Source organism: Crocuta crocuta, unplaced genomic scaffold (genome assembly GCF_008692635.1).
Source record: "Crocuta crocuta isolate KB4526 unplaced genomic scaffold, BGI_CrCroc_1.0 scaffold303, whole genome shotgun sequence".
Classification (NCBI taxonomy): Eukaryota; Metazoa; Chordata; class Mammalia; order Carnivora; family Hyaenidae; genus Crocuta; species Crocuta crocuta.
The window spans coordinates 1,419,246-1,432,454 of record NW_027528276.1 but is presented as its reverse complement, the minus strand read 5'-3'; the positions used below and the strand labels follow the sequence as shown (position 1 = coordinate 1,432,454).

At 46.0% G+C, this 13,209-nt stretch overlaps 1 protein-coding gene across 2 annotated transcripts in view; it reads right to left on the bottom strand.

The window, feature by feature from the left end:
* THRAP3 (thyroid hormone receptor associated protein 3) overlaps window positions 1-194 on the bottom strand; it is a 63,628-nt gene extending 63,434 nt beyond the window's left edge. Inside the window, exon 1 of one of the 2 annotated variants that reach the window (XM_077753118.1) lies at window positions 103-194. The gene's annotated coding sequence lies outside the window, so the exon portion shown is untranslated. The remainder of the gene's footprint in view (window positions 1-102) is intronic. The other variant, XM_077753120.1, reaches the window with a different exon arrangement.
* Window positions 195-13,209: the final 13,015 nt, after the last annotated feature.

Below are 13,209 nucleotides of genomic sequence, written 5' to 3'. Positions count from 1 at the left end.
CCTGCCGGGGATCCTGACCCGGCCGCCGCGGAGAAAAGATAAAAACCAGAACGACTGGAGCCGGTGGAGCTGCCCTAATCCCCATCAGAGACCCTCACTCACCTGAGCCCGCCGCAGCGATCGCAGCTGCAACCTCGCAACGGCACAACCGGCCCGAACCTCGCCCCCGCCCGACAGCGCGCCCCGCGTCCCCGCTCTCCGACGGCGGTAGCGGCGGCGGCGTCCCGCTGCCTCCTGGGAAATGTAGTGCGAGGCCCGCCCCTCGTTGCCAACTTGACGGTCGGCTTAACTACGTTTCCCACCAGGCAAGGCGAGCGTTGGGCCCGCCGCTTTGCGTCACGCGCCAGGTTGTCGGCAATCACGTGGGTTGCTCCGTTCCATTCCCCTCCCCCCGCCTGGGTGGCCTGGGGAAGAAGGAGGGAGGTGGACGGAAGGGGCGGGGGCGTTGCTGACGCCACAACCCCCACCATTTTGGAACCAGCTTGGAGGGAGGGACTGAGCCCCACCCACTTGCGGCCTGCCTTCGTTGCTGCAAGGTCTCCGAGCTGTGAATTTGGTCGCCGGGCTTTTGGTCTCTGCCCTGCTGTCTCTCGCTTTGTGACCTTGAGCAAATCGTCTCCCTTCGCTGAGCCTTGGTTTCTTCCCCTGTGATAGGAGACTCGTAATTTCTATCCCAAAGAGTTGCTGCGAGACTCCGACAAAGTAAAGCACGTGAAAGGGGCTTGTAGCCTGAAAGCGCGACTCAAAATGGAGCTGTTTTTATTGTGATAGCGTGACCTCTTTGGGAGCCCCAGGAGCCCCATGAGTCGAGCTCTGTCCGGCCTCCCGCAAACCCCACCCCCGCTCCCCGATCCCGGCCTGTGACTGTGGGAGCACAGAAAGAGATTTTCTAAAAGTAGTCCAGTGAAGCTTGCTAAAATGGATGCCACTCACCCATCAAACCAGAAGTTTCCCAGGAAGTATATAGGCCTGGAATCTGCATTAGAAGCAACTCTCCAGGGATTCTTATGCACTTACGAGCTTGAGAACCACTGCATTTATCAGGGTTTTGCACATGCTTGTTTCCTCTGGAATTACTGCCTAAGTGAACGCCAACCTTTAAGACTGGCTCAATCACCTCTTCTATGAAGCCTTCCAAGTTTACAAGCTCCTCATTATATCTACTCTCGCCGTACCTTCTTCGCACCTTATACTATAATTGTCAAGGCCTGTGTTTGTTTTCCCCACCAGGCTGTGAGCTCCTTGAGAACAGAGATCGGTTTTGGTCGATTTCTGCATCCCCAGGACAAAGTAAACATGACTAAATACTGAAGAAATCGACTGCTTTTCCCCCAAGGAAAGCTCACCAGGCCCAACTCAAGTCTCAGATGGTGCCACAGCTGCCCTCGCCCCAACTGACCTCAGCGTCATTGAATCCAGGCTGCTTGCTCTCTCTTCCTTCTCTGAGCACTTTCCTGCACGGTGCATAGTGTTTCTTGAAAGGTTCTGATTCAACTTAATTTTCAATTCACAAATTTTCTGAGTGTCTGTTATATGCCTTACCCAGTGCAAAATCCTAAGGAACACAGTGATAAACTAGAGGGATACAAAAATGCATAGTCGTTCCGCTTGGTTTCTGAAGTACTCTGCTGGGTCCCTTCTTACCTCTCTCCACCTCCACCCCTTCCCTGGCCCAAAACTTACCTCCCCTCCCTGCACCCTGGGTCCAGCCTCCTCCCTCGGTGACCTTGCTCCTTGAGTGATCTGGCATACCCAGGTAGTTTTACATCTCTTCTGTGCATTTTAGTCCTTTACTATCTTAGCATCGACTCAGACTGTTCCAGAAGTTTAGGAGTCACCATACCCTGTTATCTCATACTAATCTGCTGAAGACCGAAATCTTTTTCCCTCCAATACAGTGTTACCTAGCTGTGTAGTTAATTGTTTGTATGTCTGTATTTTCCACTAAGCTTTGAGCTCTTCTCATGAAAGAGAACATCTTAGGGGCGCCTGGATGGCTCAGTCAAGTAAGCATCTAACTTCAGCTCAGGTCATGATCTGACTGATGGCTTGTGAGTTCAAGCTTCTGAGTTTGAACCCCATGTCAGGCTCTGTGCTGACAGCTCAGAGCCTGGAGCCTGCTTTGGGTTCTGTGTCTCCCTCTCTCTCTGTACCTCCCCTGCTGGTACTCTGTCTCCGTCCTCAGAAATAAATAAGCATTTTTTAAAAGGCTAATTTTTAGGGGTGCCTGGGTGGCTCAGTCGGTTAAGTGTCTGGCTTTGGCTCAGGTTATGATCTCACAGTTCATAGGTTTGAGCCCCGCATCAGGCTCTGTGCTAACAGCTAGCTCAGAACCTGGAGCCCGTTTCAGATTATGTATCTTCCTCTCTCTCTGATCCCCCCCTGCTCGCTCTCTCTCTCTCTCTCTCTCTCTCAGAAATAAAATTTTAAAAAAATAAATAAATAAGCATTTGGGGCACCTGGTGGCCCAGTCAGTTAAACATCTGACTTCGGCTCAGGTCACAATCTCATGGGTTTGTGAGTTCGAGCCCCACATCAGGCTCTTTGCTGACTGCTCAGAGCTTGGAGCCTGCTTCAGATTCTGTGTCTCCTTTTCTCTGCCCTTTCCCTGCTCATGCTCTGTCTCTCACTCTCAAAAATAAACATTAAAAATAATTTTAAAATAAATACTTAAAATTTTTTTTTTAATTCTTGCATCATTTCTTAAAAAAAAAAAAAAAAGCCCAACTCTTGGTTTCAGCTCAGGTCATGATCTCACAGTTCTTGGGATCAAGCCCAGTGTAGGGCTTTGCACTGACAGCATGGAGCCTGCCTAAGATTCTCTGTGTCCCTCTCTTCCTCTTCCCCTCCCCTGCTTGCGCTAGCTCACACATGTGTGTGTGTGTGTGTGTGCTCTCTCCCTCTCTCACTCTCTCAAAATAAATAAACATTTTTTTTTAAAATTTTAAGTCCATTGCAAAAAAAAAAGTCTATTGCATCCATAATTTATTATCACTGTGACATGTGCAACACAGGAAAGTATGTGATATATGCTATTGACATCATAGAACAGGGGTTCACCAACTGTAGCCTATAAGCCAATGCTAGCCCTCCTCCTATTTTTGTATAGCCAGAAGCTAGGAACTGTTTTTACATCTTTAATTCTTTTTTTTATTATTATTCATTTATTCTGAGAGAGAGAGACAGCAAGTGTGACCAGGGGAAGGGCAGAGAGAGACAATCCCAAGCAGTCTCCACACTGTCAGTTTAGAGCCAGATGTGGGGCTCAAACTCATGAACCTTGAGATCATGGCCTGAGAAGAAATCAGGAGTCAGACACTTAACCAACTGAGCCACCCAGGTGCTCCTGTTTTTACATTTTTAAATGGTTGGAAAAAATCAAAAGAAGACTCATATTTTGTGACATGTGAAAAGTATATATGAAAGTCAAAGTTCAGCATTCATAAATTCATTGTGTATGATCTACACCTGTTATGACACAGAATTGAGTAGTGGTGACATTCTGTGACCTGCAAAGCCTAAAATATTTATTATCTGCCCTTTATAGAAAAAAAAGCTGATTCTTTTTTATTTTTTTCTTAGAAAAATTTGATTCTTTTTTTTTTTATGTTTTATTTATTTCTGACACAGAGAGAGACAGCATGAACAGGGGAGGGTCAGAGAAAGAGGGAGATACAGAATCTGAAACAGGCTCCCGGCTCTGAGCTAGCTGTCCCAGCACAGAGCCCGACACGGGGCTTGAAGCCACAAGCTGTGAGATCATGAGCTGAGCCGAAGTCAGACACTTAACCTACTGAGCCACCCAGGTGCCCCAGTATTTAGAAAAAATTGATTCTTAACATGGAATCTAGAGATCCCAACCGAGGCTAGAAGGTCAGAGGAGGCTTCACTGAGGAAGTGACTCAAAAACTTGTAATCAACCAGGCAAGAACTAGGGAAGCACATTGCAGGCAAAAGGAAAAGCATGTGGGAAAGCCCTGTGGCCTGAAGGAACTTGGCACATCCTAAATATTGTTAGGCCTACACATTGAGTGTAATAGGAACTAAAACACAATGAGTCTGGTGAGGTCCTAACCAGCCATATCCTGCCAGCTCTGATTAGCCAGGTTGAGGATTTTGGATTTTACTCTGAGAGCAATGGGAAGCTATTGAAAGATTTATAGCCAGGGGAGGGATTCAGATATCCTTTTGTAAAGGATTATTCTGGCACAGTGTGAGAATGGATTAGGGCAAGCCAGAATGAAAGTAGAAAGACCAATTAGGAAGTCATATTACAGTAGTTCAAACAAGAAGACAAAATGTCTTGATCTAATGTTTTTCAGTGGGGATGAAGAAAAAGTAAGCGGATTCAAAAGATGTCCAAAAGTTATTAAGGTGGGGAAAAACAAATATTGTTAAGACGTCGATACTACCCGAAACAATCTACATATTCAATGCAATCCCTATCAAAATAACACCAGCATTCTTCACAGAGCTAGGACTAACAATCCTAAAATTTGTATGAAACCAGAAAAGACCCCAAATAGCCAAAGCATCCTGAAAAAGAAAACCAAAGCTGGAGGCACCACAATCTCGAACTTCAAGCTGTATTACAAAGCTGTAATCATCAAGACAGTATGGTACTGGCACAAAAATAGACACTCAAATCAATGGGACAGAATAGAGAAACCAGAAATGGACCCACAAACGTATGGCCAAATCATCTTTGACAAAGAAGGAAAGAATATCCAATGGAATAAAGACAGTCTTTTTAGCAAATGGTGCTGGGAAAACTGGACAGCGACATGCAGAAAAATGAACCTGGACCACTTTCTTACACTATACAGAAATGGATGAAAGACCTAAACATAAGACAGGAAGCCATCAAAATCCTAGAGGAGAAAGCAGGCAAAAACCTCTTTGACCTCAGCCGCAGCAACTTCTTACTCAACACATCTCCAGAGGCAAAGGAAACCAAAGCAAAAATGAACAATTGGGACCTCATCAAAATAAAAACTTCTGCACAGCAAGGGAAATAATCAGCAAAACTAAAAGGCAACTGATGGAATGGGAAAAGATATTTGCAAATGCCGTATCAGATAAAGGAGTAGTATCCAAAATCTATAAAGAGCTTATCAAACTCAACACCCAAAAAACAAATAATCCAGTGAAGAAATGGATAAAAGACATGAATAGATACTTCTCCAAAGAAAACATCTGGATAGCTAACAGACACATGAAAAAATGTTCAACATCACTCATCATCAGGGAAATACAAATTAAAACCACAATGAGATACCACCTCACATCTGTCAGAATGGCTAAAATTAACAACTCAGGCAAAAACAGATGTTGGCGAGATTGCAAAGAAAGAGGGTCTCTTCTGCACTGCTGGTGGGAATGCAAACTGGTGCGGCCACTCTGGAAAACAGTATGGAAGTTCCTCAAAAAATTAAAAATAGAACTACCCTATGACCCAGCAATTGCACTACTAGGTATTTATCCAAGGGATACAGGTGTGCCGTTTCAAAGGGGCACATTCACCCCAATGTTTATAGCAGCGCTATTGACAATAGCTGAAGTATGGAAAGAGCCCAAATGTTCATCGACAGATGAATGGATAAAGAAGATGTGGTGTAGGGGCGCCTGGGTGGCTCAGTCGGTTAAGCGTCCGACTTCGGCTCAGGTCATGATCACACAGTTCATGGGTTTGAGCCCCGCATTGGGCTCTGTGCTGACAGCTAGCTCAGAGCCTGGAGCCTGTTTCAGATTCTGTGTCTCCCTCTCTCTCTGACCCTCCCCTGCTTATGCTGTCTCTGTCTCTGTCTCTGTCTCTCTCTATCTCAGAAATAAATAAAACATTTAAAATTTTTAAAAAAGAAGGTGTGGGTGTATATATATATATATATATACACACACACACACAAACACGCAATGGAGTATTACTCAGCAGTCAAAAAGAATGAAATCTTGCCATTTGCAACTCCGTGGATGGAACTAGAGGGTATTATGCCAAGTGAAATTGGTCAGAAAAAGACAAATATATAACTTCACTCATGTGAGGAATTTAAGATACAAACAGATGAATATAAGGGAAGGGAAACAAAAATAATATAAAAACAAGGAGGGGGACAAAACATAAGAGACTCTTAAATACAGAGAACAAACAGGGTTACTGGAGGGGTTGTGGGGGGGGCTAAGTTGGTAAGAGGCATTAAGGAAGACACTCATTGGGATGAGTACAGGGTTTTATATGTAGGGGATGAATCACTAGAATCTACTCCTGATATCATTATTACACTATATGCTAACTAACTTGGATGTAAATTTCAAAATAAATTTAAAAAAAGAGAATTACCAATGCTGCAGAAACTGTGTCTTCATGGTACCTCTTAGTCACCTTTTTTTTTTTTAATTTTTTTCTTAAATGTTTTATTTATTTCTAGGAGAGAGACAGCATGAGTAGGGGAGGGTCAGAGAGAGAGGGAGTCACAGACTCCGAAACAGGCTCCAGGCTCTGAGCTGGCAGTCAGCACAGAGCCCGACGCAGGGCTCGAACCCACGAACCGCGAGATCATGACCTAAGCGAAAGTCGGAAGCTTAACCAACTAAGCCACCCAGGCGCCCCTCTTAGTCACCACTTTAATCTTTCTCTCGAAACTGATAATTATCCTGACTTTTAACATGGTAAATTTTTTTCCTATTTCTGTGTTTTATGAATAAAATCATACCACTGTAAAAAAAAAAAAAAGATATTTAGGAGGGGTGCCTAGCTGACTCTTGATTTTGGCTCAGGTCATGATCCCCGGGTCATGGGATCAAGCCCCGTGTGGGGCTCAGTACTGAGGTTGGAACCTGCTTAGGATTCTCTCTCTCTGTCTGTCTCTCTCTGTCTCTCTCTCTCTCTTTCCCTCCCTCCCTCTGCCCCTTTCCCTCATTCATGCTCTCTCTCTCTCTTATTAATATCTTAGTAAAAGATATTTAGGAAATCAAATCTACTGGTCTTGATGATTGACTGGAGGAGAGAGGGAGGGAGGAGTCAAGTCTCCTTTTCCAGCTCCAGCAACTGTGTGAATGGAAGTCCTATTACTGCCTCCCTCCCACTCTGCTTGTACACGTCTGCCCACACTCAGCACAATGTATTGGAATTACCCATTACATGCCTGTGTCTCCTGCAGAGAGCCATCTCCCGGAAGGCAACAATGAGCTTGGTTCTTTGTCTTCCTAGAGGCCAGCAGCAGTGAAGGCACAGAATTGGCAGCAGTAAATGTATATAGATTTTTCTTGGTTCTTCTTTCTGTTTCTTATAGAGGCTCCTCTAACGTTCTGATCACTCAGGTTCAAAATCTTAGAGGAATCCTGACTTTCTCTTTCTACCTAATCCATTCTATGGCATCGAAATCCAGTGTATTCTGCCCCCAAAACATCTTTTGAATCCCTACCTCCTGTTCCAGGCCTTGACATGTCCCAACACCTGTGAAGCGATTAGGACAGTGTCTGCGCCAGAGTAAGGAGTAAATAAGTGTTGGCTATGATTGAAAGGTCTTCCCTGGCCTCCCTGCCTCCTTCCTCCTGCTACTCTCCATCAAGGCCCTGCTCCAGAAGGTACTCAGAAAGCTGTCTCTCAAACCCAACCCTGATCCTATTGTTCTCTGGCTTCAGTGCTTTCAAGATCAAACCCTAAATCCTCTATGTGGTCTACAAGGTCCCACGTGGTCTAATCTCCTACTGTCTTTCCAGCTTCCCTTCACCTTCAAAAGCTTTCCATTGACATTGGAATGAAGGGCAAGCTCAAGGTCTTCCCCCATCTGGCCTCCATGTCCTCACCAGCCTCAGCTTTCAGTACAGTGTTCATATCACGTGTACTTGTCTTGACCATCCTCCGGACTTCTTGCCTCCTTGTGCCAGCTCATCCCCTTCTTCCCCAATGGCCCCACCTATCAAAGGCTTTATCTCAACAGTTCTAGGCCCCCTCCATCAGGAGCCCCCAAACCTACTCTGCATATGTCAGATTCTATCTTATGTTGTTGTGATTTCTGTATATCTCCTCCTAACCTGGGAGCAAATCGAGTGACCATCTGTTGCCATGCCTGCTCAGCACCCTTCCATTCCTCCTCCTCTGGGAAGACGCTCTGATAATCCTTTGAGAAGCCTTCCCATCCCCACTCTGGCTCCAGGATGAGCAGGTGACTCTGGCTGATCAGCAAGTTTCATTCCTTTGGCCACAATGATTGGCAGGTGTCTCAAACCAAGCTAGCAGAGGGAGTTAGCATCCACCTGGGACCTGGGCTGGAGCACTGAGAAAAGAGCCCCCCCCCCTTTTTTTTTTCCTGGGATTGCTAAACCATAAGAGGAGCAGCCTGGACTTGTTAATATCATCTTCACCACCACGTGGAGAGAGCCTTCCTGAGAATGAAGCCAACACAGTTGGCAAGCAGAGCCATGAGTTGAGAAAGACAAATTCTGATGTGGAAACGGTGGGGTTCAAAGCTGACAGCCAAGAAAGAATTCTTGAAACATCTTTGGTGTAAAAAAGGTGGTTTTATTAAAGCACAGGGATAGGACCTATGGGCAGAAAGAGGCGCACTGGGGTTATGACCGGTAACTGATTATATACTTTCAGGTTGGCAGGGGGTTAGGCATAGCCTAAGTCTCTAAGGAATTTTGGAAAGTTTCCAGGACCTTGAGGGGGCTAGCTGTTGTCAGGAAAAGGTTATTTACTACTGTTTAATAAAATCTCAGTCATGAGACCCTTCACATGTGTATCAGTGAGTCATCTGCTTGGAGGATGGTTGCTAACATATACTTGGGGGGTAGAGATAAAAGAAGTTTCCAAAGGAATTTTTATATATTAAAGGAGACTTACAGGATCCTGGAGGGTGAGATAATATTAAGATTGCCTTTTGTCCGTAGCAAAGTGTCATCATCAAGGCAGCGGAGTTCTCAGAGGAAGGTCACTCTGCCTGCCTCAAGGACTTGTCAATAGGCTGTAAGATGTCATGAAATTTAATTTGTTTTTCTTTCACCTTCGCTTCTCGCATCATATTCCAGTTGGGACTGGCTATACCAGTCGAGCCTTTGAATTCAGCCATCCCTGAAGTTAGCACCTCTGGACCAGCCAATACAGGAATCGGTTTGAGTTGGGTTCTAAGCTGGGGTTATGATGAACAGAGAGAAGCTGTTGGAGCTTTCTATTGTATACAAGAAGCTCTCCGGGCAGGAAGGAAGCTGGGAAGGGAAAACTGACACCAGCACCAGTGGGTGACCCTCTGAGCTTGAGGGGCCACCTGCGAAAAAGAGGAGCAGTTACCTTTGTTACTGTTCAGACCAGCCAAAGTACCTTCAGCTCCAACTCTGCTTTGCAGAAGAACGAAACCACTCTGGTCAGGGGAACCGTTGCTTGTTTTCCTGTTGATCATTGGCAAAAGGAAGCCCTTCATGGCTGAGCTCAAGCAGATGGTTAGTACGTAAGCCAGTTGGCTAGCATCTACCATCAGGGAATATTCTAGTCCAGTGTTTCCCAAACTTGTCTGCACATTGGAATCTTCTCGGGATATTTTAAAAATTCCAACACCCCAGACCACATCCCAGGCCAAGTAAACCCAGTCTTTGGCGGTGGGATGCAAGCATCATGAGTTTTGAAGTTTCCACAGGTGATTCCAACATGCAAACAAGTTTGAAAATCACTAACAAAGGCCCCCATCCTCCTGTTTGCAAGGCTGGCTCTTCTATAAAGCAGAGGTTCTTCACCTAGGTGACATTAAGTCAACTAGGGATTTTTTTTTAATTTGAATTTTTTAATGTTTATTTATTTTTGAAACAGAGAGAGACAGAGCACAAGCAGGGAAGGGGCAGAGAGAGAGAGGGAGACACAGAATCCAAAGCAGGCTGTAGGCTCTGAGCTGTCAGCACAGAGCCTGATGTGGGGCTTGAACCCACGAATCACCAGAAGTCAGATGCTTAACCAACTGAGCCACCCAATCAGCCCACCCCCCCCTTTTTTTTTAATGTACATGTCTAGGCCACACCTCCCAGAAATTCTCATTCAGTTGGNATGTGCCCCCCCCCCCTCCCCCATTCATGTGAGCACTAACCCTCAAGGTGCCAGTAACTGGAAGTGAGGCCTTTGGGAGGTGATTAGGTCATAACGGTGGAGGCTTCATAAATCTCCCTTATAAGAGGGACTGCAGAGAGCTCCTATCTGTACTTCCTTACCATTCCTCTCTCTTCTCAATCACTTGCTCCTCCTCAGAGGACAAGGAATTTTTTTTTTTATTTCTAGGAGACAGAGAGAGAGAGACAGCATGAGCAGGGGAGGGTCAGAGAGAGAGGGAGATACAGACTTTGAAATAGGCTCCAGGCTCTGAGCTGGCAGTCAGCACAGAGACTGATGCGGGGCTCGAACCCACGAACCGCGAGATCATGACCTAAGCGAAAGTCGGACGCTTAACCGACTAAGCCACCCAGGCGCCCCAGGACAAGGAATATTTTATGGGATGGTTAAGACTGAGAGATGCTTCAACAGGCAAATAAAATCTGGGCTCCTCTCCTTTTTCAGACCCTAATGCTCCTGTCCTTTATGTGGTGAACACAGGCCAGTGCTCAAGTCAGATTTCAAGAGGCAGGTCTGGAGATCCACCTCTCTGATCCCACTCTCGGGGGTAGCCCAAAGATTGGGTAGGTATGTCTGTCCTGCTGGCCCAAACTCTCCCTTGGATGGTTCTTCCCAAGGTCCAGATGTGAGAGGGGAAAGTATTTAAGCTTATGTCCAAATATGAGCAACTAGCAATAAGCTCATTTGGCTCTCCATCCTATTGTCTCAACTGGCCTGTGTAAACACGGCTCAGTTTGTTTGAACTTGGTGGAGGGGTTGTAAGTATCACTCTCAACCCCCAACACTAGCATTTGTATCAGCTTCCATTCATTCATTCTGCTTATCAAGCTGGACTGGGAATTGTGTCCTGTGTCCTCTATGTTCCCATAGCACAGAGATTGCCACAGAAGTTCTCAATATAAATAAAATAAACTCAAGTCTTGACTGAATTCCTGCCCCATTTATGAGATAGGAAGGGATACAAAATATGCAGATGAAATACAGTACAACACTTACCCCCAGGGGTCTTCAGTTTCACCAACAGCCTCAGAGGGGCAGGGAAGGTTTCCCGAAGAAGAGATGTTTGAGCTGGTTCCTTTTTTTTTTTTTTTTTAAGTTTACTTATTTATTTTGAGAGAGAGAAAGAGAGAGAGCAAGGGAGGGGCAGAGAGAGCAAATCCCAAGCAGGCTTTGCACTGTCAGCACAGAACCTGATTCGGGGCTCAAACTCACAAACTGGGAGACCATGACCTGAGCCAAAACCAAGAGTTGGATGCTTAACCGACTGAGTCACTCAGGTGCCCCTTGAGCTGGTTCTAGAGGGATATGTGGGGCACAGTAAGAGACTGTGAAGATGCAGAGACATGAAAGTATGAAAGTTCATTCAAGGAAATATTTTTTTAATGTTTATTTACTTTTTTAAAAATATTTTTTTATTTATTTCTAGGAGAGAGAGAAAAAGCATGAGCAGGGGAGGGTCAGAGAGAGAGGGAGATACAGACTCTGAAACAGGCTCCAGGCTCTGAGCTGGCAGTCAGCACAGAGTCCGACGCCGGGCTCGAACCCACGAACCGTGAGATCATGACCTAAGCAAAAGTCGGACGCTTAACCAACTAAGCCACCCAGGCGCCCCAATGTTTATTTACTTTTGAGAGAGAGAGAATGCATGTGCAAGACTGGGGGAGGGGCAGAGCCAAAGGGAGACAAATGATCTGAAGCAGGATCTGAGCTGCCAGCACAGAGCCTGATGCAGGGCTTGAACCCTTGAACCCTGAGATCATGACCTGCGCTGAGGTCAGACCCCTAACCGACCGAACCACCCATGTGCCCCATTCAAGGGAATATTGTGCCCCCTCAAGGGGGCCTGGAAGCACTGAACTCGGTGGAAAAAGCAGGATGTGGCCCTAACCGCTAGTGGTCCCTCTTTTCCCACCCCTAGTCCAGGTAAGCTCCTCCTGCAGCTGGGTTGCCCCCTTTGCGGGGGTAGTAAATGCAACAGCACTAACCCCTCTTGGACTCTGATTGGGTCCTGACAAGGCCAGTTATTCCCAGGAGAGTCACATTCAGCCTTCCAAGATCACCACAGGCCCTGCCCCAGGCAGGAATTCAGGACTTAGAAGCCACTTCCCTAGCCCCCTAGCAGGGGCCTGGACCTCACAGATCTATCAACCCTGAGCTACTTCAGAACTGGGCGGGGGAGGGGTGGGGGTACTACTGCCACCTGGTGGGTAGAGGCCAGGGATGCTGCTAAACATCCTATAGTCTATAGGACAGCCCCTCACAATAAAGAATGATCCTGTCCAAAGTATTAACAGTGCCAAAGCTGAGAAATTCTTTATCCTGCTTAGAAAAAGTTCAGTGACAGTAACCTTTAAAATATTCTATGCTCGGGGCACCTGGGTGGCTCAGTTGGTTGGGTGTCCGACTTCGGCTCAGGTCATGACCTCATGGTTTGTGAGTTCGAGCCCCATACCGGGCTCTGTGCTGACGGCTGAGAGCCTGGAGCCTGCTTTGGATTCTATGTCTCTCCTTCTCTCTCTGCCCTCCCTGCTCTCTCTCAAAATAAATAAACATTTAAAAAATCGTTTTAAATAAATAAAATAAAACATTCTATGATCTTGGGGCACCTGGCTTGGTTGGAAGAGCATGCGACTCTTGATATCAGGGTCATGAGTTCGAGCCCCACGTTGGGGGTAGAGATTACTTATACATATTTAATAAATAAAATATTCTATGGTCTGGCCAGCAATAACTAACACGAGTTTGCTGTTTTGCAATTTATCAATAAATTCAGGCTTGTTCTCTTCTCCCCAGCACCTGTATGGGGAGGTGATAGAAGCTGTCGGGGGGGTGGGTACCGCAAAGGTGTATTAGGGTCAAAGGGAGCTGAGACATTGGGTCACACTGTGCAAAGAACACAGGCTTTGGAGTCAGATCTGAGTTCATATTCCAGCCTTGACTGCTTATGCAGCTGTGTGCTTTCAGGTAAGTGAGTTACCCTGTCTGAGCCTCAGTTTTCTCATCTGTAAATAGGACAACTCCTACTTTACAAGATCAGGCAGTCAGCTATTTTTTTAAATGTTTATTTATTTTGAGAGAAAGAGAGAGAGCGTGTGTGTGAGCGGGGGGGGGGGGGG